Source organism: Dipodomys merriami, unplaced genomic scaffold, assembly GCF_024711535.1.
Source record: "Dipodomys merriami isolate MVZ:Mamm:240054 unplaced genomic scaffold, mDipMer1.0.p SCAF_338, whole genome shotgun sequence".
NCBI classification, from domain to species: domain Eukaryota; kingdom Metazoa; phylum Chordata; class Mammalia; order Rodentia; family Heteromyidae; genus Dipodomys; species Dipodomys merriami.
The window spans coordinates 354,621-378,555 of record NW_027204915.1 but is presented as its reverse complement, the minus strand read 5'-3'; the positions used below and the strand labels follow the sequence as shown (position 1 = coordinate 378,555).

Genomic DNA, 23,935 nt, shown 5'->3' with positions numbered 1-23,935 from the left:
ACTCACAAAAATTGAATTGTGGAGTAAGAAGCCCATGGCGACACATGTTTTCCTTTTCTGTGAAAGTCCTGGATGTCAGATGTGAAGTTTCATACACAGGCAAATCTATATCCTCTGTAATAAATGTAATAAATATTCCATGTGTAATAACAGTCAATAAAATAAATGGCAAATAGATGAATGAAACAAAAAATTTAATGAATAGCTACACTAAGCACAATATTGAGTCAACAGATGGGGCTCTATTTCAGGGTCTGGCAACTGGCTAGGAGCTGAATTGGCTGCTGTGCTTACTATCACCCATTCATGAACTTCTAGGCCCTGAATTTAGTTCCCAGCACTGCCAAAAGTATAATCTTGGAGTGAGAAGCTAAGCATGACATATTTTCTTTTTCTTTGAAAGTGCTCAGTGTCAGGTAGGATGTATAATTTGGATGCAAATCTATATGCTATGTAATAGGATGTCATAAATGTAATAAATGTCATAGGTGGAATAATTGTCACTACAATAAATGATAAAGGGTTGAATTAGTGAATCATTCTATATTAAATTAGATGCAACAATTATAGGAAGTATATTAAGTTTTATTAATATTTTATTAAGCATTACCAGAATAAAAAATTACATGGAGACATAATTAAATATCGAATAATAGGTAGTGACACATGATGCATAATTTAATTATATAAGACATCTGTCTCATTCTATAAAGTATGTAAATATATATGTGTATATGTACATATATGATAAACAATAATGGGATATTGAGTAATTATTAATTAATGCTTTATTAATTGTTCAACTGGGACACATCATTAAATGGAGACATAATTTAATATCTAATAATTGGCAGTAATCCCTGCAACTACTGCTGCCTCCTTCTTGCCCTCATCGCTGGCCTGTCAGTGCCAAAAAAGGCCTCCAGGAGAACCCCTCCACCCCTGCACCAATGTGTCCTGTACTTCCAGTGACTCCTGGTGGTCTGTATGATCTACATGACCACAGAAGAGCATGAGGATATATGTTACACACAGACATGAAGAACTAGTATGATGGCTTGACCTTCATGGCCTCTGAAAATGGAGCTTTGACCTGCATAAGTTTTGCTTCACTATGAATTTTCTATTTTCACACTGAACACCATATACTTTCCTTGTGATTCCTTTATTGGTTTTTGTCTTATTCTCTCATAGGCTGATACTATGTCTCTGGTGATGGCACCAGCAGATCCAAGTGGAAAAGGAAGTGGGACATAGAGTACCCATCCTTTTCAAAAGAGTCCACCACAGGTCAGAAGAACAAGTCTTAGGAGAATGGGCACAGCTGATGCTTCCCTCTCTGAAGCATGGCTCAAGTTTGGAGAGGAATTTCAAGACATCTGAAATATTGAATTATTGAAATATTGAATTATCTCCAAGACCAAAGAAACAACCACATCTAGTAATTGAGCTCACAAGTATACCATGGAGATCCAGTGAAAATGATCAATCAGATGAAGATAGGACACTGTTTAAAATACAGAGAAACAATGGGATTGGCACTATTGGCAGGAACAATTTGTGTACAGAAAGAAGATAGGGCCAAGGGAGATGAACTGCAGTTGATTGACTAGAAAATGGACAGTGACAGAGAAGAAACCAGTAAAGGCAGTGAATGTGAAGATGGAGAGGGTGCCATGGAAATTTCAGATGGTGCTTCTAGTGCAAGTAGTTATTCTTTGGCAAGTGATAGTAGGAAACCTGAGCTTCCTAAGGCAGGACCTGACTTTATTGCCTAGCTGGACTAAAAGTGAAGATCCTCCTGCCTCACATTCCAGAGTTCTAGGATTACAGTCATGCATTACCACATTCCTGTTTGAAACATTTAACTTCCATGTTAGATTATTTCTTTTTCACCTGTGGCCTTTATAAGCCTGACTTCGACATTTTTGGACCTTGGCGTGAACATTTGTCTGGATTATGAGGAAACAATAATTATTCCAACAGTTTTCCATATTGAAACACCCACTCCTTGGGTACTTGTCAACTCACTGTGTTCATCTGGCCTGTGTGGAGATTGTCCATTCTGCTCTGGTCCTTAAGAGGTCTGCAAGATTCTCAGCTGTGTACTAGAAGAACACAGAGATGGAGAGTTTTAGATAGCAATGAGAAAAAAGAAATTTACTTCACTGAAACTCTATTATTTGCCTTATTTTTGCCTGTCATATTTACCTTGCTCACAGTTTACATTCTTTTATGGTATAATGAAGTAATAACATTTATTTTCCTCAGCATTTAAGTTTAATTCTTTGTTTTCATTGAGACAAACTTCTAAGAAAGAACAACTAATCTCATGTTCATTTCCACAAATGGATGTTTTTATTTTCATATTCCCTTGTAAGACAATAATTCTTGGTGTGGCAAGTCAGGAAATAGAAATAGATTAAAATTTTAAACATGATACATTTATTTGTGATGTCAGTAAGCTTTGGAATTTTAGTCACTAAAATGTGTGTGACTACTACGTTTACTCTTGCCCACTCTGGTGAGAGCATCCTTAATTACTAAGTTATTAACAAGTGAATGGATTGCCAGACAAACTTTGAGAGTTGTTGTTTTCTTGGCAGACCATTAAACATTTCTTTAGAGGAAAAAATACCACACTATTTCTGCTCTTCATTGAGTCTACTATACTTCAGTTAATTCATCTGTAACTATTAGCATACAACTGAATGTATTTGCTTTTGGGTTTATTGGAACATTCTAGCAGCCACAAATAAGGGAAACCATGCAGCTTGTGTTCTCTGGGTCTGGATTACTTCCCATAATATAATTCTTTCCCAGTCTTTCCACATTATTACAAATGGTAGTCTATCATGCTCTCTGATGGATGAGTGGGATTTCTCTCTGTTTGTGTGTGTGTGTGTGTGTGTGTGTGTGTGTGTTCATACATACATTTATATATATGTATATATGTACATATACACACATATATATGTATATATATTTATATCTATATATACATATATGTATATAAAATGTGGTATACATGTATGTAACCTCATACATACATACATATATATATATGTATGTAACCTCATATATACATACATACATATATATATATGTGTGTAACCTCATACATGTATACCACATTTTATTGATCCATTCACCATTTTAGGGTTTTCTGGGTACTGGAAAGTGAGAGACAGGAGCCTTATCCCTCTGTTTGTGGGAAGACATGAACTCTTGTAGCAACAGTCCTGAGCCTTGGTACCCTTTTTTATGGCCTGAAGTGGTAAAAGCTGATCGACAATTTGTTCACTTTTGCAATTCCTGGGGCCTGAACTCAATGCCTGTGCACTGTCCCTAAGCATTTTTTGCTTAAAGCTAGCATACTAACACTTGAGCCACTGCAACACTTCCAGCTTTTTCTGGATATGTGGTTACTGAAGAATCAAACTCAGGGCTTCATGCATGCTAGGCAAGCACTCTACCACTAGGCCACCTTCCCAACCCAAGGTTTTATTTTTTTAAAAACTAACATGTAAAAGAAACAACTACATGAACAACTGTATTACAGGAAGCAAGCTCCATGACTAGAACCATGACTTCCCTGGCCAGAAACCTGGGAGACCAGGCCTTTGCCACAAGTCTCCTGTGAGGTCAGCTTCCAACCACTGAGCATCATTTCATTGGCCTGAAAGGAAGGAGAGTGTTGAGATGTGAAACATGATGCAAGCAGACAGAGGGAGCCTCATCCCCCAATGTCAACAATGAGGATGGTTACTCTCAAACCCCAGATCCTGTGGCACATGTGCTAGTAGACACTAATTATGAATTGTGTAGAGTCATGATCCAATGGGCAGATGGGTTGAGCTATTATGAGAAAGACATAACCTCATTCAGAATCATATGGACTCCAAAAATGTGAACTAGAAAAGGTCTACTTTGTGTTTGAGGTTATTGTTTTAACTTCCTTTATCTGCACTCTATCCTCTAAAGCCAGCTCCCATGTGTGAACTCTTCATATGCAAGAAAATGAGCCATAAATAAGGCCAAGTAATTGTTAATCTTATGGAAGTGAGCCAGGCATAGAATGGCTGTCTGGGGTTTCTTTTCCTCTCTGAGTTACAAAAAGTGACTTGTTCCTGAGACAGAGCCCATGTTCTAATGGCTAAGCTATTACTGCTGGATATCACATTTCACCATGTGGATATAACTATAAGAGACAAAGCAGCCAGGACTTTGATGTTCCCAAAATTATTGCCATGCTGAGTGAGTCTGACACATGACTTCGAATGACTGCATGAAGGAAGTGAACATTCTTTTGTTTTTACATGTAATAGTGCATAAATCGATACATGCTTATTCACTTTACACTGACTTTAATTTTGTCCCAGGTTTTCATTTTGGTTTCAGAGGAAAGTGTCTGGATTTACCATTCCAACAACAGGCTCCCAGATGCACATGCAGGGTGAGGAGGGGAGAATGGGTCGAAATGATGACTTCCTTCTGTGTTTCCCTGGCAGTGCTGAAAACCAGACCCAGAGCTTCTGGGCTCCAGGTAAACAAGCAGTGGGTAGAGTCTCCCTTCTCAAGAGATGAAATCTTCATGAAAATTGCCCACAGGACACTACAGTTTCCACTGCTTTTTTACTTCCACGCAGTGCACATAGCACACGAGCTAATGCTGGAGGGCACAGGTATGGCTGACTCACCACCCTTCAAGAGAGGCAAGAAGGATGAACACAGTGGCAGGGGACCTGTTCCTCAGCAGAAAGCCTTGCAAGGTTCTGAACATCACCCTAAGTGAGGCTGGCATTTGAGCACAGTCTTGGACAGGTCATAAGCATCTGAAGAGTGTGGAATGTTCTGCTAATCCACAGGTTGACTAAGCAGCCTCTCCTGGGGGGAAAAGGATCTACTATAAGTAAACATTTATCAGAAATCTCACTAAACCTTGTTCTTTATATTAAGTCAGTTCTTCAAGGCAGACAAGTGAGAGTGGATAAAGGAGAAGGGCCCTAGGACCACTGAATTTTCCCATCTTAGAGCATCATTTTCTTTCTCAACATATAGTAGGGAAGCCACAGCCTAGTCCTGCTAGCCAATAGAAGTATATTCTCAATGGTATATGCCAACATGTTCAGGTCCAGATAACTCAGTGATAGTGGTTCCACTCTGTTCTCTCAGTAACTTCTCTTTTTTGAGATAGGGTCTAATCTAAGTAAGACTTTGGGCTAAGCTACCTTTGTATGCAGATCATAGGCATGTACCACCATGCCTAGTCTCATTACTTCTTTTTTTTTTCTGCCCTTTGAAAGTCAGCCAATAGCTCTAACATCGTTCTCTTCCATTACATTCTATTCATGCCCTTATCTGGTTCTCTCCATCTGGTCTAACTGGAGCCATCTGTCTCTAGCCAGCACACTGTCATGGTGGTCCATCTTCCCAGCTAGCTCCATACACATCTGTTTGTTACTAGGGAGTCTTTCCTGACTTGTGCTTTTCACTTTTCCAAATGACTGGATGTGCAAGACAATAAAAGGAGTTCCTGAATTTTGCCAAGAGTGTGAATGACATGACTGATTCAAGGCTGTTAACCATTTTCTTTTCTTTTCTTTTCTTTCTTTTTTTTTTGGTCCGGTTGTAGGGCCTGAACTCTGGGCCTGGGCGCTGTCCCTCAGCTCTTCAGCTCAAGGCTAGTGCTCTACCATTTGAGCCACAGCGCCACTTTCGGCTTTTTTTCTTTTTGCTTATGTGGTGCTGGGGAATTGAACCCAGGGCCTCATGCATGCAAGGCAAGCACTCTACCACTGAACCACCTTCCCAGCCCCCTGTTAACCATTTTCCACTTAAACACACAATCAGTGGGCCAGGATTGGTGGCTCATACCTGTGATCTTAGCTAATAGGTAGGCTTAAATCTGGAGGATGGTGGCTCTAAGACCAGCCTAAGCAGAAAAGTCTTGAGATCCCACCTTCAAAATAATCGCAAAAGAAGGGCTGGAAGTATGGCTTACGGTGAGCATACAATATGAGCAAGAGCTGTCATAGTATAGGTCACCTTGTGCTGCTTGTAGCACAGGTCCTTTAGTCCCAGGTCTGTACTAATAACATCTCTTCAATTCCAACTTTGTGTATGTGTGTGTATGTGTACAACTTCACGTACTCATGCACTTGTTGTGTACACTGATAATATTAAGTTGCACGTGCTTATGTTGCAGAGACTTCAAACCAATTTTTATCTTTCCAAACACAATGAGCCATCAAGAATTCTACCACTGTCAACATTCATTACAAAGATTCCACTTCCAAAATGCCATTTGGTTAGATGGTGTTTACCTATCCATATTTACTTAGTCTTTCCTCTAGTTGACCCTCATCCTCCCATACCATTGCACCTCCACACATTCCCCCAGATTATTGTTTACAATGATCTTAACATTTTCCTGGAAATAAGGATTCTTTAGTGGTAGAATTAGCATTTAATTGCTAGCAAGTCACCTTCTTCAGTAATAACTCACAATGAGCTTAAAGATCTACCCTTAATCAGGTAGGGATAGGTGGACACAGCATAGTAAAATGGAGAAAAAAGCATTTGAATGCCAGGTGGACCGCTATGGGACCTGATGCGATACCATCATGTGCTAAACATGGACATCCCAGGTGAGGGCAGAATACTCTCTTGTACGTGTAGGACTCCTGGATATCAGGAAAGTAGAAGGCTGAGACCTGAGTCCAACCCTTACTCTTCTCAAATTGCTGGCAAAGTTTCAGAAAAACTCAGTAATCTGCCCAAGGAAGGTATGCTAGACGACAGGTGAAGAAAGACAGGAGCCTAAAACATGGCATGCAATTTCTGAGAAGACACCTTCATACTTACTAAGAACTTATGAGCTTATAGAAATTGATTTGTTGTGGTCAGACAGTGTGGGTATGCAAGCCAAGGAGGGGACTGGCCACTTCCTTACAGTATCATCCTATAGTGACAAGAAGAGGAAAATAACCCCAAATGGGACTGCACTGGTCATCTACTTGATGTCAAAGTATTGGGGCTGAACAGTACTGAGTGTTAACCTGGACTGCTGGTCAGAGAGCTGGAAAAGTAGGGAGTAGGATGTGAATTGAATGATAAATAGAGGAATGGGTTGATGGAAAGAATTGTCAACTGCAACATCACATTCAGATCTACCAGAGATCTCTCATAAAGGGCCAGTACAGTCAACCATATGAACCCATTAGCACTGGTCATTCTTGTTTGCTAGCAATCACTTTCTGACTTATCAGACATATACACACACCAAATGGCCATGGTTTGGTGGACACAGAGGGCTAGAATATAAATGTCAGTAAATGCCTGGCATGTTAGCAGAGAGTATCAAAGTTTAGCCACCCTGCATTGTTCATTCCCAAGATTCTCAGCCTGTTAGGTCCTTGTGGCAAACTCAGTGCTCCAATGGGAAGAGATGCTGCCTCCAGGCCTCCCTTTCTTATCCTCCAGGTCTCAGAAGTCCCCAAAAGGCTGGTCTGGAGGTGTGGGGGAATAATGCAGGCAAAGCCCAAGTGTTGGAGACTCCAATTCATAGCAATGATAGGGTGCTGCAGAGCTCTGGATTGTGTTGTGCCTCCAAGGGAAGGAGGCACTGTTGGCACATGAGTGCATCAGGGCTTCCTGATCCTCCCTGCCCAACAGCAGCTGTTCTGGATTGAGCAGCACACTGGGATGGGGTATGAGGCACCCTGGGGACAAGTACCCACCAGTAGAGGGATGGATAGGGCAGGTAAATCTACAGAGAACAGTGCCAGTACTGGGCAGCTGTGCTCTTTTATCAACTTCTCCACATTTCAGTTTTCAAAAACAACTTAGACTTTAGAGTAAGTTTCAACCTATGGAAAATTTACACAAGTGTGTTTCCCTCACTGCCCTAGCTCTCCCTTGATTCACATGTCATAAAACATGTTAATCAAAGTCAGAACATTTCCACTGAAGCCATATTAGTCATTAAACACAAACCCCGTACCAACCTCAACATTGCCTCCTTCTGCCCTTCTCTCACTCAGGAGTCCATCTGGTCCTGCAGATCGTTGCTCTCCTCCCCTTTGAGGGGCCAAAGTTCCAACTAAACCTCCATCCTTGGCCATCGTGAGGGGTTCTGCTCAGCATTTGCTGTCTTGGTAGGCATAGATTGAGGGATGTCGATGGACTGTTCCTCTTTGGCAGGAGCCTACAGAGCAACAGATGCTGCAGCAATCTCAGTGAATCACACTGGGGCACCGAGGTCACCATGCTTAACCTTGTTCATGGTACTTGTGTTAGAACTCAGAGTATTGTACTTGCTAGGTAAGTGAGCTATATGCCTATTTTGTGCTGGTCATTTTTTAGTTATGGTCTTGCTTCCTATCCAGGTACATGCCTGGGCCTGGACTCACCTATTTTAAGCTTCCTGTTGTAGTGAAGTTGATATTAATTGATAGCTTAAGAGGAGATGTCACCCAGTTTTTGGCTTGGGCTGGCCCTGAATAATGATCATCCAAATCTCAGCATCTTAAATAGTTAGGATTACACATGTGACTCCCAGCTCCAATGTGCCTTCCTTCTCAACCCTACCAACTCAGCAGTGACTGACAGCTTCCTCTCCTCAGTTACTCTTACCCTCTGGAATTTCAGAGAGGAGACACACATTTTCTTCTTCATTGTACTCTAATTGCTCCCAAGATTGCCTGAAATTGTACTATCTCCCCTCATTGTAGGCTCCCCAAGGAAGTAATACCCTTGGATACTGGATATTTCTACATGAGGAAGTAAACTTAGCTGTGAACCCCAAAGGGAGATCCTGTTACTTCAGCTGTGGGCTGTCAGTTCCTTCCACAACTCCCTCAGCTACAGTCATTTTCCATGACACAATGGTCTTCCTGAACTCCCCACACTGATGGGTACAAAGACAGCATCATGCCAATTGGCCAGGTCAAACTATGGGACACTCAGTGGTGGAGCTGGAGGAGTTGCACTTGTCCCCTATCCAATCTGACATCCAGTCCCTCTCTTCAACAGAATTCAATCTTTGTGGATTCTCCTCTCTGCCAACACTCTCAGTCTGTCTCTAGAACTAAGGAACAAGGTATATGTAATTGAGAAAACACAAACACAATCTCTCATCATGAATGGACCAATTTAAATAGTGAAAAAATGAGCCACAAAATTATACTGAACCCCTCCCCCTGCTTCTTTTATTTGTGCAAGTTTGCTCCCTAATTGCTTTTGTGTGTTTGTTGGGGAAGGTGTGTGGGTACGGGTGCAGGGGATATTGTGTATAATAGGACTTGAACTCAGGGCCTTTGGCTCTTAACCTAGCTCTTTTTTGTTCAAAGCTGGCACTCTACCATTCCAGCCACTGATCCCTAGTGGCTTTTTCCAGGCTAATTGCAATAAGAATCTCTTGGGTTTCTCTGCCTACAATGGCTTCAAACTGCAATTCTGGTATCAGCCTCCCAAAAGGCTAGTGTGTGAGCCACTAGTGCATGGCCTCCCACTGCCACTTTAAAAGGGCAGATTTTAAAGTGAAGTAAAAGAAAATTCTTGATTGAAAACTGGGTATCAGTGTGATTTAGGTAAATCTGGAGGCTCCTCATGGGAGGAAAGGCCTTCTCCTGGGAAGTATTACAGCACTACATGAACCAAGTGGGTTTGATGAAATGTCCCCAGAGAACACACAAGATACTCTGAGTGAAACAACACCCAAAGCACAGGTTCTTAGGACATTGTCTAAAATAAGTTTTTAACCAAGGTGCTCACAGATGTGCCTCCCATATCCATGGGAAAGATATCAGTAGAGCAGCCATCTGGATTCTGTCCTATGGGGGTACAAGGTGTTTGGAACCAAGCCTTTTCCTTAGTCCAAACCACATCACAAAGAGGCCATGTGGATGCTCCTAGTCCAATGGCTGGGCCTTTTACTGCTACAAAATTAGGCTTCTTAAACTGGATGAAAGTATTTACTAAGTTTCTAAAGTTAAAAAAGTACACAGGGAAAAGTAAAAACATTGCATATGTGAGCAGATGACAAAAATCAATTCTAGATTGGAAGTTGCCAAGCAGAAACTATGCAAATCATAAAAATTAAGATTTCTTAAAAAGCCTCCTCCCAGAAAAGGTAGACTGTGGATCTACCTGCTGCAGGTTGTAAAGGCTTACCTACAGCCTGGATATTACACAGGTGTCGCTGCTACCACCAGTTGTAGGTGACATAGCCAGAAGGGCTTTCATATTTACAGTGGCTCTTGGCCACTCTGACTATTGCATATAGCATTTCCAACTTTCTCTCATTGAAGACCCAAGGATCATACTGACTTTAGGGAGTTCTTGTATCCAAGAAAAGGGAAAATTCAGAGTGAACTTGGCACTAAGATTGTCTGGTACTGACTGAAGGGTTATTGACTAAGGGATATAACCTGCCCCTGCAAGAAGACTTTACACATTGAATTGGAAACACGTATTTTCTTAGGTCTTATAAACTGGACTAAATTAACTTATGGACATGGAGATAAGCTAATTTAAGACATAAGGTTGGAAATAAAGATCAGCAAGCATCTCAATGCCTGTATCCCATTATGTGTTGTTGGATGCTATTGCCACAGGAAATTGGAGAGCAAAGCAGACATGGGAGAGGGAGGCCTTTGCAGGGGACAAGAACTTGCCATAAAACACAACCAATGCTTTGCTGGAGTTTGTTTTATAGGCTTTGTAGTTCCAGGGAGGTTGATGCTATACTATATAGGGAATCTGCTTCTTCCTCCCCACCATACAGCTGATTCTGTTTTCAGAGGTAGTCTCTTGTTCTGATTTCACAGAGTAGATCAAAGCATAAACTTATACCTACATACATATAAAGTGATTTTTTATAGGTAGTTTGAGCCTGACCATTGAAGAATAACTAAAACTTTTCATATACAGAGTTCTAAGCCAGAGCTTGACTGACAACAGCTATTGAGGCACTTCCTACTAGTTCCTCATCCTCTGAATACTATCAAGATGGAATATAGTGCTGCATCTCCCCTCCCCCTCCCTTCCCCCCCCCACCCATGTGCAAGTCCTGCAGTTGAATTCAGGGTCTTCTGCTTAGTTGGCTGGCACTTGAATACTTGAATCACACTTTCAGTACTGTTTGTACTAATCATTGGAGGCTCAATTTTAACAGACTTTTCTAATTGATCTGGTCTTAACACAAATCCTCTGGATGTATCTCAGATTTTTGAGTAGCTAGAATTACAGATGTGAGTCACTGCTTCCAGCTAGATTATATTGTAAGGAGGGAGGTTGGGAGGTTTGTAAGGAACACAGGAGAACAGGGCTTGCAGATGCAGATTCCAGCAATTGGTGTGAGGTGTAGTCCATTAAGTGAGGCCAACCTCATCTCAGCCTTGCCAATTGCCCCCAAGGTAAGTAATGTTTTGCATTATGCAAGAATTGATCCTTTAAAAGAATAAGCCACACTAATATCTAAGGTTTCTAAATGAGATGGCCCAAGGCATTATTTGAAAGCTCACAATGGAGTTTAACGATAAAGCTGTGGTACATGAAAACATAAGAATAAAAAAACTGTCCATGATTCCATGCTTCTCCCATGATATATTTGTACATACATAAAAAATTCTCATCTCAAGCCCAAAGAAACACAGGTCCCATGGTTTCCCTTATTTGCAATGACTAGTATATGTCTGAGACAAGCAGAAATGTTCAGAGGAGTTGATGTTAGGTGAAATGAATCCCAAGATAAGGACTCATATTTTTTCTTTCTTGCTATTGTTTTAAACATATTTATAAGATGATTGCTTTGTGTTTTTTTATGTCCCTCCTCCTCAGTATAATCCCTGTTTTCACTGTATTTGATGTTGCTATAATTTGTGGAGGGGAAGGGAAAAAAACAAATTGTTTAAACAGGGATACAGGTGAACCCATTGCAACAATGAGATGTACAAGATGTTATGTCGAAAAATGAATTTTACAACTCTGGCGTGGTATGGGGAGGGAGATGGGAAGGGATGGTAAGGGAAACAAAGGTGGAGGGAACAATGCTTGATAAGAAATGTACTCATTTGGGCTGGGAAGGCGGCTCAGTGGTACAGAGCTTGCCTTGCATGCATGAGGCCCTGGGTTTGATTCCTCAGCACCACAGAAGCAGAAATAAAAAGCTGGAAGTGGTGCTGTGGCTCAAGTGGTTGAGCGCTAGCCTTGAGGTGAAATGCTGAGGGACAGCGACCAGGCCCAGAGTTCAGGCCCACGACCGGACTCCCCACCCCCCCAAAAAGAAATGTACTCATTACCTTGCTCGTGTAATTGTAACCCCTCTGTACTACATTTTCAAGATTAAAAAAAATTCTGGTTTCAAAGTCTTTGAGGAAAATCAATACCAGGATTTCAATAGGATTGATACATTGTTTTATAACTGGAATTTCAATTTTTGCCTGGAATGATAATAATGTCAAATGAAATTATGTCTCTATTTCAGAGGTCCATGCTAAATTCATCAGCAGCCCTGCTCAGAGGAAGGGTGCAATGATGATGTGTAAACTCATTTGTAAACATGAGTTGAACAGAAACTCAGTTTGTTAAAACACAGCCACCCACCAAATCTTTGTAGAAATAACCTGTCAGGAGAGACCTCTCCAGTCCACAAAGCTGTACGATCATGTACTAGCAGTGTGGCTAGTGGTAGGAGATCATGATGGACCTAAAGAGGAAATGTGTACAGTTTTGTTAAGTATACATACGGTTGTGTTTGCTAGCCATGGGGCTTGAACATAGGGCCTGTGCACTGTCTCTGAGCCTCTTTGTGCTCAAGGCTAGTGTTCTACCAACTAAATCCCAACACCACTTCCAGCTTTTTCTTAGTAGTTTATTGGAGATAAGAGTCTCATGGACTTTCTTGTCTCAGCTGGCTTCAAACTACAATCCTCAGATTTCAGCACCCTGAGTAGCTAGGATTACAGGCATGAACCAGCAGGCTCCTGGTTTTTATACTTATCTTTTAAAACTTAATATTAAAGCCCATAAACATTAATAGGTGTACAATGCAGCATACTCAATTTGTATTTGTTCCCACTGGATTATCTGTGAACTGAGTTAAAGGCTGTCTTAGATATGGAAGGGAAGGAAAGATTTTCCACAAAGTTAGTTTTTGAAGACATTATTATTCAATAGAATTCCTTCTGAGAAGACACTTGACAAGATCAGATGTTAGGTCACACCCTCATGGAAGGGTGTAGGAATTGTCTGGGGAAACCAGGCAACAAAATTTGAATTAGGAGGTAGTGTGCTTCCTTCCTCAGCTTACTCAACTTTATTATCTGAAGAAGAAAGGAATGAGTAGGAAGAGGTCAAGTTCTAGGGCCAGTTTACGGGTTTGTTTTGTTCTCTCTCCAAATCCTGTAATATAGGAGTGCTGAGTAATAGCCTCTTCCTTTGGAAAGTCTGCACATTATCTCACTCTATCATGAGAGGAGACCTCACTTCTGTGGAGATAAGCTTGCTCTTGGGTCCTTCAGACACATAGTATGCAGACATCAAAAGTCCAATGCTATAAAGGGAACCCAAAATACTCAGTTTTATCAATGATGTAAGGGCCATTTCATGACAATGAATCTGCAAACTGGGTATCATCAATTCCAATAGTGGAAATAGCAGCCCTGGACAGTGGATGATGGGATGATGTAAGATGTTAATTGATCTCCATTCTGACTTCCCTTTCCTTCCATTCTGAATATTTGCCACAATGAAGATCTTTGCCTCAAAAAGTTTAAGGAATTTGAGTCATGATACCACAGAAACAAGCAAAAATACAATACATAGAAAGATTGTTTTGTGTAATGTCCCTCATAGGCATATAAAGTTAATTTAAATAAACTGAGTAAGAGAAAGGTTAAGTGAAACTGCTTTAAATAAGTAGTTTTTTCTGATTCTCCCATATTCCATTAAGCAAAATTATTGCTGATAAAAATACATTTACTCAAAGCAGCAGCAATGCAGGTTTAACAGAAGCACAATGTTTCAGTTTCCTATAATATCAGCTGAGCCTTCTGTGGAATCCAGGAGAAGGACATGGCATTGGGAGGCTGGGAGAAGTAATAGGAGTGAGGATCTGATGAAAACAAGCATCTAAAATCACCTAAAAGTGCAAGAGATGAGGTTTCTACTTAAATATCTGTATCTATCTTTTCTCTTTCTCTAATCCCAGTACTACAAGCCTCAGCCACTGTCAAGGGCAGAGACTGGACACCTGAGGAGGGAGAAGACTGGAGAGCAGCAAGATTGGTAAGAAAAGCTCTAAGATGCATAAGAGAGGACTCAGGAGGTCTCACAGAAGATGTACAAAGTCACCACTGAAGACAATGGTATGTGTGTGTGTTTGTGTGTATGTGTGTGCGTGTGTGTGTGTGTGTGTGTGTGTGTGTGTGTGTGTGTGTGTGTGTGTGTAAAAAGTGAGGCTTAAAGACATGCAACATATCCTGAACTATGATTTAACAATGAGCAGTGTCTACACTTTGATATGAGGTTCTGATAGTCTAGAGCAGAATTATGTCCACTGATGAAGGTTTATAATTTCAAGTCAAGTAAGAAGGCAATGCCTTCTAGCACCACATCTGAGAACTCAGAATAATAATGGGATTATAATATTTCAAACCATAGGTATGTTATTTTGGGGAATAACAGAGATGGGGGGGACTGAGATCCAAGGCTAGTCTAGGCAAAGTTTTAGCAAGCAGACCTTATCTCAACAAATTATTCTGGCTAGGTGGTTCATTCCTGAAATCCCAGCTCTGTGGGAGGTGTATGTGAGGGAAGAGCAAAGCCCAAAAATTACTTAAAATACTTAAAGCAAGAAGGGGGCAGGAGGTGTGGTAGAATGCATGCCTAGCATGTATGAGGCTTTGAGTCCAATCAAACCATAGTACTATTAAAACAACCCAACAGATGTAAGATGTGTTCATTAGCTGATTCAGCTTTTTTCCTCTCTACTAGAAATATTTAGAATTCGGGGAAGCATAGGAGAAGTGTACAGCACAAGTACCATGCAGCTGTACATTATCTATACAGCACTCTTATCCAACATGCCGAGCACTTGCTGGGTTTCAGTTGTTGGCCTCTGATAAGCAGTCATTAATGTCAGACTCATAGAAAGAGCAGATGAGTTAATTGAGTCAACTGACTTAAATGACTGACATTGAAGCCTATGCAGGGCTGTGATCTTCAGTTCTAGTACTTGGAAAACTAACCCCAACCCCGATGCAAACACATTGGCTCTGCAAACCTGATTGCATCTGCCATCTTGGTGCCTTTTCTCTTTCTATCATCTGTGAGATGGTCTATGAAGTAAATTAAGTCCAGGCCACAATAGAAGATGCTGCCGTGTGCACTGAGATAGACCTGCTGTCATTGGCAGTGGCTGTTTTCAGGGCACTCAGGACTTCTTTTATCACCGGGAAGTCACCATAAGTTCCAATGATAAGGACCACTTTGGGTACAGACTACTATAAGCATTTTAAAGACCCCTCTGTATGGTATTTTCACAATAATAATCATAATAATAAAAAGAAAGCCTTTGTTTCTCTGAAGGTTACAAGAAATGGGTATTTCTGCAGTTTGAACAACAGGTGGCACTTTTAACTACTTTACAAGTGAGTCCAGTCTGTTGTTTTTGTTATTATTGTTGCTGATTTAGCTTAGGATAGAAACCTAAGTGATATGGTGAGAGGGCAAAAAATCATTTAAAATGATCTTGGAAACATTAAAAAACCTCACCAGTGAAGAGATTGAAGTCTGAAAATGTACCAAAAATCAAGCCCTGAACTGCTTGTTCTGTATGAGTGTAGCTAGCACACAGACCTTCTGTAGGTAGCTTTCCTTGTCTGGAACAACCTACTCAAGCTGTGTACAAAGGAAAAGAAACAACACTAGAACTTAAAATTTGGAAATGCCCAGTGCAAGTTGAGATGTATGCATTTCCAGAGCCTTCCTAGCACTAGGGGCTTTTGAACAACAATCTCTTCAACAACAATCTCCTTGGCCTTTGCAAGCTGCCTTTTCAGGTATTAGTCAATATGCATGCATAGAAAGCCCCCTTGCTGTGTGCTCTGCCACAACACTAAGACCATCAGTGTTGTAGGATGATAGGGAAACTTCTCCCAGGACAGAATGCAGCCATTGTTATGTTTAGCAAATAATTAACCTGTCAAACTGGGCACCAGTGGCCCTTGACTGTAAACCTAGCTACTCAGGAGGCAGAGATCTGAGTATGCCAGTAAAAAACCAGCTTGGGCAGGAAAGGCCTTGAGACACTTATCTCCAAGAAACCACCAGAAAACTGGAAGTGGCACTGTGGCTCAAGTGATAGAAAGCTAGACTTGAGTTGAAGAACAGAGAGACAGCCCCTAGGCCTAGATTTCAAGTCCCATGACCAACAAAATAAAAAAGAAAGAAAGAAAGAAAGAAAGAAAGAAAGAAAGAAAGAAAGAAAGAAAGAAAGAAAGAAAGAAAGAAAGAAAGAAAGAAAGGAAGAAAGGAAGAAAGAAAGGAAGGAAGGAAGGAAGGAAGGAAGGAAGGAAGGAAGGAAGGAAGAAAGAAAGAAAGAAAGAAAGAAAGAAAGAAAGAAAGAAAGAAAGAAAGAAAGAAAGAAAGAAAGAAAGAACCTGTCATGATGAGAGATATGGCAAAGCTCAAGCCTTTGCATATAAAGACATACTAACCTGGGAGATGGCTCAAAAACAGAGGCACTGTTACCTTCTCCTGGTAAGAACCAAAGCTCCCACTGGAGCCCATACCATTAGAATAGAGCAGATCCCCAGCACATGCCTACAGCCCCAAGTCAGTGTGGCCAGAGTGATTAGCAGCCAAGCTTCCAAGTCCCCTTTGATTCCTGCCTCCTGGGCACATTGTGGGCCAGCTCAGAAGGAGGTTTCAGAAGAGCATAAAGAGCCATGAAGCAAAGCAGTCGTGTAGAAATACAAAGCACATGACTCTCACCTCTGGGATTCCAGAGTTATTCTCAGATTATTTTGTGGATAAGAAGATGTGAGTGAATCATCTTGCTTCCTGAAAAATATCTCTGTATAGGTAGGTACTCTTTGCCTCACACTGAAAGGCAACCACTTGTCCAAAGGCTGGTCTCATCTGTGGCCAATAAATTTCCTTTTCCCGGCCATCACCCCTTTAACAGACATTTGTATGTTGGCTGATAGCACATCCATGAATGGAGATGTACCTGCAAAGGGTTTGAAACCATAGTGGTCCATGATGTCCTATCACCATTTCTCTCCCACTGTCATCTCAGAATTAGACCAGAAGCTGGTTGCAATCACCGCACATATCAACACAAGACTGTCAATACCAGAACCTTGTCAAAGTCTACTTCAAAGATACCTTTCAGTTTCAATCTATGTCTGACAGAGTATCTACCCCATACTTTTTTGGTCTAGGATATGTGCACCTGTAAACTGGGAGACTTTTAGAGAATAAGATTAGAGAGAACGGGTCTCCTGGACAGGATCTGCTATAGGTACGACAAGTTGGAAGGAAAAGGGAAACAGCATAAGGAAATATCATTAACATGGCCAAAGTGGTCAAAAGACATCTCTCCAATGCAAGAATGTCTTTCTGACAAACCTGTTCTTGTTGGGCCATGGCCTGGTATGGTAGTGCCACTTTACACTCTGGTCCCATTAAAGTAACATACATGTCATGGCTTCTTCCTTCCATGGCCTAGGCTGACTACCAGAGGTTCATTCCCTGTTTCTACCTCTGCTTTCTAAAAGGTACACATATCAAGGGGCTCTCTTCTTTCCCCCTACAAATATTCTACCAATGTCCCCTCATTTCACAATTCTTCATTGCCAATCTGGGTGCTGCTTTTCTATGAGTTCTAATGTATCCTCTCCTGAGCCTAACATTTGTTGCCTTTCCTCCTTTTGGTGCTGGGGACTGAACTGAGAGTCATGTGCATGCCAGGGATGTACTCTACCACTGAGCTGCATCTTCACCTCTGAATTTTGTTTATCATACTTGTCAAGAACTCTATTAAGTATTTGATACAATTACTAAGGTACATGAGAATAAGGGAGATGCTGCACTTAGCAATTGGACAAAAAATCACCTATCTATAGGAATCACCTCCACATTAGCTTGTGTGGCAATGAATGCAGAGCTCTGGCTAGGAGAAAACAAAAGTCATGCCTGAGAAATACATGTTGGTCTACTGGTAAAATTATCAACAGGAGTTTTCTAAGGAGTGAGGGATTAGTCATTAATTATGAACCAAGAACTACTTCTTCAAAAGTGTAAAGAAATAAGCCAAAGCCACCAGAAAAGACTCATGAAAAGACTCATAAATGAGTACTTAAGAGAAAACAAAAATGTTCTTAGTCAAACACTGGTAGAAAGGATGGGTGGTGCCTCCATCACAGCTTGGCCTCAATCCTTAACCCACTGAGGAATGAGAGTGCCTTGGCCAGGCCTGCCTTCAGTTCTGACCCAGCAGCCTTAGAAGATTTGAGGTCATCCAACCTGGTCAGTTCTAGGACTAGAGACCCAGGAGTGTCAACACTTCCTCCCTAGAACTCCCACAATGGAAGCTATTTGCACTTTGATCTCCCTGGGGCAAGGACACAAAACAACCTGCTTCTAGTCACAGATCACTCTCTGGGACAGTTTACTTTCTAATGAGTGAGATCAGCTTGGCTTAAAGATCTCTATCCCACCCCTCCCCACCCTACCCCAACCTCAGGCCTGGTAGAGGAAAACTTACGGAACTTACCATCTCCCAACTTTACTAGCAACAAGGGACTTGCACCTCACCCAGAAGTACCTTTTCCTTAGAGCTTTCTATAAGTTGCAGTATTCCCATAGCCCTGTTTCTGAAGAAAAAGGTACTCTTACAGGTTATTGGTGGCCATGGAGGAATGCTTGGCACAGACAACCTGCCTGGAGCCTCACTGAAAGAAGAGTGAAAGATTCTGGCAAAAAGAACCAGTGACTGATTTGGCCTCCAGTGAAAACAGAAGTGTTTACCCTCTTCCTGGCTATTGTAGATTCTAAGCAATTGAGATTTCTGTTTCACTCATGTAAAGTAAACATACCCAACAGGCTAGATCCATCCATCCCTTATATCCTTACAACACCCTGTGGGCCTCAGACAGCTTTGACTGCTGGAAAAATGAACATGAGAATGGGTAATTGGGACAGGCCATGTTTCCCCTCCTCTCCTTGACTTGGAAGTACTGTGTCAAGCAGTTCTTTATACACTATGGGACTGGTCAGCTTCTCAGCCTCTCACTCCCTCAAACAGCTAGAGTCACTTCTGTACTTAAAGCTGCCAGACAACTTGAGAAACTTCCCTGGCAACCAGGAACTTGCACTCATCCTGTGAGCACTGCTTCATTGCCAATTGAACTCTAAACACAGGGATCAGTGTTCCTGATACTGTTTCTGGGGAATGTGACTGAAATCCCTCTGATGGGACATGAGACAAGAACCTGTGGTTGTCTGAAGGAGAAGTAGCATCTGGATCTAGTTTTCTTTTTCTTCAAACTGCTTTTTTGCTACTTGCATGCTTTCGAGATATTGAAAACTATAAAACTGGGCCAGGGGGAAAAACAACAACATTGGCACTTGTCATCCTCTTCTTCAAAATAGCATAAAAACCATGAATTTAATACTCCTCTTCAGTACCAGTCCTATATTGCTAAGATTAAATCCTTCTGGCCAAATTTATATTTCAAATACACTGAAAGAATAAAAAGGATTCTAAAGAAGAAAAAGGGCTCAGGGTATAAAATGTATACTTCTTTATTTATACAAATAGGGTTTTAAAACAATCATTTAAAAGAAATCTGCATTTTTACATTCACCGTCAGTGAGTTCCTGACAGAGAAGGCTGAGCATGATGATACATAGCAAGGTCCCACTGCAGGACAACAGTAGCTCAGGAAAGCACCATTTATTTGAGAAGCAGTAGGCATGCTCTGGCATTCCTGTTGCACTGCTAGCAATGGGAAGTCTTAAACCTCTTCTTCCACAAGACTTCTTCAAATTCCCCCTGTTCATCAGCAGTGGCATCTTTGCATTGCTGGTACTTGGACACCGGGTCGTTGATGTTGCTCTCAACCTCAGTGAACTCCATCTCATCCATGCCCTTGCCTGTATACCAGTGCAAGAATGCCTTGTGCATTGAACTGTTCTGAAGTGTGCTTGAAGGGTTCCTGGATGGCCGTGTTGTTGCCAATGAATGTGGCCAACATCGTGAGGCTATGTGGGGGGATGTCACACACAAGTGTCTTCACGTTGTTGGGGATCCATTCTGCAAAGTAGCTGCTGTATTTGTTCTGCAAGTTGAGCATCTGCTCATCCACCTCCTTCATGGACATGCGGCCTCGGAAGATGGCAGCCGCTATCAGGTAGCAGCCATGGTGGGGATCACAGGTGATCATCGTGTTCTTGGTGTCAAACGTCTGCTGGGTGAGCTTGGGCAGTGAAAGAGCATTGTACTGCTGGCTGGCACGGCTAGTCAGGGGTGCAAGGCCAGGCATGAAGAAGTGCAGGCAGGGGAAGGACACCGTGTTCTCGGCCAGCTTGCGCAGGTCTGCATTCAGCTGGGCAGGGAAGCACAGGCAGGTGGTGACCTTGCTCATGGTAGCCAACACCAGGTGGTTCAGGTCTCCATAGGTGGGCATGAGCAGCTTCAGGGTGCAAAAGCAGATGTCATACAGGGCCTCGTTGTCAATGCAGAATGTTTCATCTGCATTTTCCACCAACTGGTGGACAGACAAGATGGTGTTGTAGGGTTAGGTGAGGATGATAGGGTTAGGTGGATAAAGGCTCAGCCCAGCACTGGGAACTAGTGTCTGGATGTTAGGGAGGAGGGGTGCCTGTTAGCCATCTCCTATGGACTATGATGACATATCAAATATGAAGTTGTCTGGTCTGAAACTCTGGCCAAATGGTTCCGATCTCACTGAGTCTAAGGTGCCAGTGTCCAACATCTTGGGCAAGGGCATGACACTGAAGGTGTTCATGATGCTGTCTGGGAACTCCTCTCGGATCTTATTGAGAATCAGGGTGCCCATGCCTGACCTGGTGCCACCTCCCAGGGAGTAGGGCATCTAGAAACCCTGGAGACAGCCACACCTTTCTGCTCACCACTTCCAACACTGACTCCACCAGCTCAGCTCCCTCTGTGTAGTGGCCCTTGGCCCAGTTATTGCCTGCCCTGTTCTGGCCTATCAGACACAAAGACACATACTCCAGGAATAATGACTGTGCTATATACATTGTGCAGACTATAGGCTCCTCTGAGCAACTTTGGCTATTATTTTAGATACACTTTGGTGAAATAAAGGAAATGTTTTCTTTTTTTGGGTCCAGTCATGGGCCTGAACTCTGGGCCTGGGTGCTGTCCCTCAGCTCTTCAGCTCAAGGCTAGTGCTCTACCACTTAAGCCACAGCACCACTTCTGGCTTTTTTTTCCTGCTTATATGGTGCTGAGGAATCGAACCCAGGGCCTCATGCATGCAAGGCAAGCACTGTACTGCTGAGCCACCTTCCTAGCCCTCAGGAAATGTTTTCAATGTGTCTGGGACCCTACAAATCACCCAGGTTCTAAAGAAAGTAAAGACAATGTGGAGGAAGATACATTTTAACCCAAACCACGTGCGTACTTCTAAAAATGAGCAGAGCCTGGGGATGGGAAGGGGTCTCAGTGGTACAGTGCTTGCCTCACATGCACAATGCCGTGGGATCGATTCCTCAACACCACATAAACAGAAAAAGCCAGAAGAGATGCTGTGGTTCAAGCGGTAGAGTGCTTGCCTTGAGCTGAAGAGCTGAGTTACAGTGCTCAGGCCCAGAGTTCAAGCCCCACGACCAACCAAAAAAAAAAATGAACAGAGCCTGCCTCAATACTGGAAAAGTACTTACTTTCACAGGAGGAACAGGAGAACAGAATGGTAAGAGGGAAGCTAAGCTGCAGGCACGTGTCTGCACCTTGCTCATACATAGCTGTGCTTTGATTTCTGGTGTCCTGAAGTGGTTCCCTGTTATTGCCAGGTATTTGAAATGGCCAGCAGCGCTGAAACCTTGTTGGAGGCATTCCCTGCTCGCTGTTCATTCCCTTCAGAGGCTGTTTGCAGACTGGCATTTATCTGTGCTGATTGAGTGGCCAGGGACATGACTCCCATGGACTGAAATAGGTAGGTTAGGTGAGGATGATATCTAGATGGATAAAGGCTCAGCTCAGCTCTGGGAACTGGAGTGCCTGGATGTTAGGAAGGAGGAGTGCCTGTTAGCCATCTTCCATGGACCATGCTGACCTACTAAATATGAAGTGTCTGGTCTGAAACTCTATGGTTCCAATCTTACTGAGTCTAAGGTGCCAGGCTCTACGTCCACCATGATGGCCCGAGGAACATATTTGTTGCCTGTGGGAACAAGAGTTGACTTAGGCCTATACTTGACAAGGAACTTAGGGGCAGAGCTTATGATTCTAAGTGGCTCTCAGCATTCATTACAGAAATTACAGCATTTCAGACATGGAAACAGAAAAGATATCTTGAGAATGAATCACCATGCAAGAGGCTTCAGCAACTTTAAGGACGTTTGCAGTTGTCTATTTCCATGCATTTCATTCCTTTGCTTTGGGCATGGTGGCTGAAATCTCAGCTACTCAGGAGGCAAAGATGAGCATCAGGCTTTGAGTCTAATGGGGCAAAAGAAAGATGACAACACCTTTTCTTGTTGTTGTTGTTCATGGTGGGGCTTGAACTCTGAGCCTGGGCACTGTCCCTCAGCTCTTCAGCTCAAGGCTAGCACTCTATCACTTGAGCCACAGTCCCACTTTCAGTTTTCTGAGTTGTTTATTGTAGATAAGGGTCTCAGGGGCTTTCCTGCCCAGGCTGAATTTGAACCATGATTCTCATTTCTCAGCCTCCTGAGTAGCTAGGATTACTGGTGTGAGTCATCATTGCCTAACAGCAAGAACCTTTCTCTTTTTTTGTTAATTTTATTTTTATTGTAAAGGTGCTGTATAGAGGAGTTATAGTTACATGAGTAAGGAAAAGAGAACATTTATTGTTGAACATTGTTACCCACTCCTTTGTTGTTCTCCCTTTCCTTCCCCAATTAAAAGTAGCTAGGTGCACAGCACCATTGGCTCATGCCTATAATCATAGCAACTGTGGATTTGGAGATCAGAGGATCGCTGTTCAAAGCCAGCCTCGGCAGGAAAGTCTGTGAGACTCTTATCTCCAATAAACTAATAGAAAACCAGAAATGGCACTGTGGCTTAAGTGGTATGGCTGCTTGTCTTGAACAGAAGAGTTGGGGCACAGTGCATAGGCCCAGAGTTTAAGCGCCACTGCCGAAAAAAAAAAACAAAACAAAACAAAAGAGCCAGGTGTGGCTCTTTTGTAGAGGAATTCAAGTATAATGCTTTCCTAGGGAAATACATAAAATACATATTTCTTGTGTTATAATGTTTCAATAATTGTTATCAAATAGCACATTTCCCTGTATGCAAATACTCAGAGCAACCTTGGGCGATTACTTGCAATTTGCCATTTAACCTGATTTTTCAAAAGGGATATCAGTTAAAATGATATAAACATGAGTTTGAGATTGCCCCCTTCCTAAACAATCACATGAAGAAAACTGGCCATCCAGCCTGATATGCAGGGGTTCCGGGAAGATGGCGGAGGAGAAGCTGGAATCTGAACAAGCTCTCGAATAGAAAGCAGTTTTAGAGTTCCAGTGAACAGTCCTAAGCCAGAGAATCACACCAAGTGTGCCATCACAGGACAGAGAGTTAGACAAGAGAGGGGAAACCAAGGAGACACATCTGAGCCAGCCAGCAGCTGCCGCTGCGGCGGCAGAGTCGCGACGGCGACCACCGCCGTGGGGCCATACCTGAGAC

General features: G+C 42.3%; 2 pseudogenes; both read right to left on the bottom strand.

The window, feature by feature from the left end:
- The window catches only part of LOC138803206 (chromodomain Y-like protein), a 37,501-nt pseudogene extending 20,270 nt beyond the window's left edge, over positions 1 to 17,231 (bottom strand).
- Positions 17,232 to 20,014: 2,783 nt separating this feature from the next.
- LOC138803205 (tubulin beta-2 chain-like) overlaps positions 20,015 to 23,935 on the bottom strand; it is a 45,303-nt pseudogene continuing 41,382 nt past the window's right edge.